The sequence below is a fragment of the Larus michahellis genome, unplaced genomic scaffold, assembly GCF_964199755.1.
Source record: "Larus michahellis unplaced genomic scaffold, bLarMic1.1 SCAFFOLD_37, whole genome shotgun sequence".
NCBI lineage: Eukaryota > Metazoa > Chordata > Aves > Charadriiformes > Laridae > Larus > Larus michahellis.
This window is the reverse complement of record NW_027436216.1, coordinates 1,590,500-1,595,211: the sequence shown is the minus strand read 5'-3', so window position 1 is coordinate 1,595,211 and position 4,712 is coordinate 1,590,500.

Here is a 4,712-nt window from a genome sequence, read left to right as displayed (position 1 = left end):
GATACCGCAAGACGTTTCTGTATATTGGGCACAGCGCTCTGCACGGTGTTAGCAGAGACTTTCCCGGGACAGTGAAACCCTATGTCAGAGACACTGAGAAGAAGCCCCAGTGTTCCCTCCAGGCACTTTCAGTGTGGCTGCCTTCTGCACGTGGTTCCTGGTTTCACTGCGGCTCTGAAGAGAATGTTAGCAAAGAGGTAACCGGGACAGTGAAAACAGTACTCAAAGACAGGGAGAGCAAGCTCTCTCTTGGCACTTTGGATGTGGGACATACAGCGAGATGTTTGCTGCTTTTGCGTTTGGCTGTTGGGAGATTTACAGCACAAAGATATCTAGTTGATTTGAAGCAGTTCCGAGAAAGTCTAAACATAATCCCCACTTCTCCCTCCTGGCACTTTCCATGTGGGAGATATAGCAGGATGTATATTGGTTTTGAGGACAACTCAATGGACAGTGTAGGGAGAAAACCTCCTGGCTCCTTGAATGCCGTTTCTGGAGACACTGCGATCAATGTGGGAGATATGTCAAGATGTGTGTTTGTTTTGAGGACGGCTCTCTGGAGAGTCTTAGCAAAGATGTCACACAGATAATCAGAGCAATTCTCAGAGACACTGAGAACAAGCTCCGCAATTCCCTCCTGGCACTTTCCCTGTAGGAGATACCGCAAGACGTTTCTGTATATTGGGCACAGCGCTCTGCACGGTGTTAGCAGAGACTTTCCCGGGACAGTGAAACCCTATGTCAGAGACACTGAGAAGAAGCCCCAGTGTTCCCTCCAGGCACTTTCAGTGTGGCTGCCTTCTGCACGTGGTTCCTGGTTTCACTGCGGCTCTGAAGAGAATGTTAGCAAAGAGGTAACCGGGACAGTGAAAACAGTACTCAAAGACAGGGAGAGCAAGCTCTCTCTTGGCACTTTGGATGTGGGACATACAGCGAGATGTTTGCTGCTTTTGCGTTTGGCTGTTGGGAGATTTACAGCACAAAGATATCTAGTTGATTTGAAGCAGTTCCGAGAAAGTCTAAACATAATCCCCACTTCTCCCTCCTGGCACTTTCCATGTGGGAGATATAGCAGGATGTATATTGGTTTTGAGGACAACTCAATGGACAGTGTAGGGAGAAAACCTCCTGGCTCCTTGAATGCCGTTTCTGGAGACACTGCGATCAATGTGGGAGATATGTCAAGATGTGTGTTTGTTTTGAGGACGGCTCTCTGGAGAGTCTTAGCAAAGAGGTCACACAGATAATCAGAGCAATTCTCAGAGACACTGAGAACAAGCTCCGCAATTCCCTCCTGGCACTTTCCCTGTAGGAGATACCGCAAGACGTTTCTGTACATTGGGCACAGCGCTCTGCACGGTGTTAGCAGAGACTTTCCCGGGACAGTGAAACCCTATGTCAGAGACACTGAGAAGAAGCCCCAGTGTTCCCTCCAGGCACTTTCAGTGTGGCTGCCTTCTGCACGTGGTTCCTGGTTTCACTGCGGCTCTGAAGAGAATGTTAGCAAAGAGGTAACCGGGACAGTGAAAACAGTACTCAAAGACAGGGAGAGCAAGCTCTCTCTTGGCACTTTGGATGTGGGACATACAGCGAGATGTTTGCTGCTTTTGCGTTTGGCTGTTGGGAGATTTACAGCACAAAGATATCTAGTTGATTTGAAGCAGTTCCGAGAAAGTCTAAACATAATCCCCACTTCTCCCTCCTGGCACTTTCCATGTGGGAGATATAGCAGGATGTATATTGGTTTTGAGGACAACTCAATGGACAGTGTAGGGAGAAAAGGTCCTGGCTCCTTGAATGCCGTTTCTGGAGACACTGCGATCAATGTGGGAGATATGTCAAGATGTGTGTTTGTTTTGAGGACGGCTCTCTGGAGAGTCTTAGCAAAGATGTCACACAGATAATCAGAGCAATTCTCAGAGACACTGAGAACAAGCTCCGCAATTCCCTCCTGGCACTTTCCCTGTAGGAGATACCGCAAGACGTTTCTGTATATTGGGCACAGCGCTCTGCACGGTGTTAGCAGAGACTTTCCCGGGACAGTGAAACCCTATGTCAGAGACACTGAGAAGAAGCCCCAGTGTTCCCTCCAGGCACTTTCAGTGTGGCTGCCTTCTCCACGTGGTTCCTGGTTTCACTGCGGCTCTGAAGAGAATGTTAGCAAAGAGGTAACCGGGACAGTGAAAACAGTACTCAAAGACAGGGAGAGCAAGCTCTCTCTTGGCACTTTGGATGTGGGACATACAGCGAGATGTTTGCTGCTTTTGCGTTTGGCTGTTGGGAGATTTACAGCACAAAGATATCTAGTTGATTTGAAGCAGTTCCGAGAAAGTCTAAACATAATCCCCACTTCTCCCTCCTGGCACTTTCCATGTGGGAGATATAGCAGGATGTATATTGGTTTTGAGGACAACTCAATGGACAGTGTAGGGAGAAAAGGTCCTGGCTCCTTGAATGCCGTTTCTGGAGACACTGCGATCAATGTGGGAGATATGTCAAGATGTGTGTTTGTTTTGAGGACGGCTCTCTGGAGAGTCTTAGCAAAGAGGTCACAGGGATAATCAGAGCAATTCTCAGAGACACTGAGAACAAGCTCCGCAATTCCCTCCTGGCACTTTCCCTGTAGGAGATACCGCAAGACGTTTCTGTACATTGGGCACAGCGCTCTGCACGGTGTTAGCAGAGACTTTCCCGGGACAGTGAAACCCTATGTCAGAGACACTGAGAAGAAGCCCCAGTGTTCCCTCCAGGCACTTTCAGTGTGGCTGCCTTCTCCACGTGGTTCCTGGTTTCACTGCGGCTCTGAAGAGAATGTTAGCCAAGAGGTAACTGGGACAGTGAAAACAGTACTCAAAGACAGGGAGAGCAAGCTCTCTCTTGGCACTTTGGATGTGGGACATACAGCGAGATGTTTGCTGCTTTTGCGTTTGGCTGTTGGGAGATTTACAGCACAAAGATATCTAGTTGATTTGAAGCAGTTCCGAGAAAGTCTAAACATAATCCCCACTTCTCCCTCCTGGCACTTTCCATGTGGGAGATATAGCAGGATGTATATTGGTTTTGAGGACAACTCAATGGACAGTGTAGGGAGAAAAGGTCCTGGCTCCTTGAATGCCGTTTCTGGAGACACTGCGATCAATGTGGGAGATATGTCAAGATGTGTGTTTGTTTTGAGGACGGCTCTCTGGAGAGTCTTAGCAAAGAGGTCACACAGATAATCAGAGCAATTCTCAGAGACACTGAGAACAAGCTCCGCAATTCCCTCCTGGCACTTTCCCTGTAGGAGATACCGCAAGACGTTTCTGTACATTGGGCACAGCGCTCTGCACGGTGTTAGCAGAGACTTTCCCGGGACAGTGAAACCCTATGTCAGAGACACTGAGAAGAAGCCCCAGTGTTCCCTCCAGGCACTTTCAGTGTGGGTGCTTTCTCCACGTGGTTCCTGGTTTCACTGCAGCTCTGAAGAGAATGTTAGCAAAGAGGTAACCGGGACAGTGAAAACAGTACTCAAAGACAGGGAGAGCAAGGTCTCTCTTGGCACTTTGGATGTGGGACATACAGCGAGATGTTTGCTGCTTTTGCGTTTGGCTGTTGGGAGATTTACAGCACAAAGATATCTAGTTGATTTGAAGCAGTTCCGAGAAAGTCTAAACATAATCCCCACTTCTCCCTCCTGGCACTTTCCATGTGGGAGATATAGCAGGATGTATATTGGTTTTGAGGACAACTCAATGGACAGTGTAGGGAGAAAACCTCCTGGCTCCTTGAATGCCGTTTCTGGAGACACTGTGATCAATGTGGGAGATATGTCAAGATGTGTGTTTGTTTTGAGGACGGCTCTCTGGAGAGTCTTAGCAAAGAGGTCACACAGATAATCAGAGCAATTCTCAGAGACACTGAGAACAAGCTCCGCAATTCCCTCCTGGCACTTTCCCTGTAGGAGATACCGCAAGACGTTTCTGTACATTGGGCACAGCGCTCTGCACGGTGTTAGCAGAGACTTTCCCGGGACAGTGAAACCCTATGTCAGAGACACTGAGAAGAAGCCCCAGTGTTCCCTCCAGGCACTTTCAGTGTGGCTGCCTTCTCCACGTGGTTCCTGGTTTCACTGCAGCTCTGAAGAGAATGTTAGCAAAGAGGTAACCGGGACAGTGAAAACAGTACTCAAAGACAGGGAGAGCAAGGTCTCTCTTGGCACTTTGGATGTGGGACATACAGCGAGATGTTTGCTGCTTTTGCGTTTGGCTGTTGGGAGATTTACAGCACAAAGATATCTAGTTGATTTGAAGCAGTTCCGAGAAAGTCTAAACATAATCCCCACTTCTCCCTCCTGGCACTTTCCATGTGGGAGATATAGCAGGATGTATATTGGTTTTGAGGACAACTCAATGGACAGTGTAGGGAGAAAACCTCCTGGCTCCTTGAATGCCGTTTCTGGAGACACTGCGATCAATGTGGGAGATATGTCAAGATGTGTGTTTGTTTTGAGGACGGCTCTCTGGAGAGTCTTAGCAAAGAGGTCACACAGATAATCAGAGCAATTCTCAGAGACACTGAGAACAAGCTCCGCAATTCCCTCCTGGCACTTTCCCTGTAGGAGATACCGCAAGACGTTTCTGTATATTGGGCACAGCGCTCTGCATGGTGTTAGCAGAGACTTTCCCGGGACAGTGAAACCCTATGTCAGAGACACTGAGAAGAAGCCCCAATGT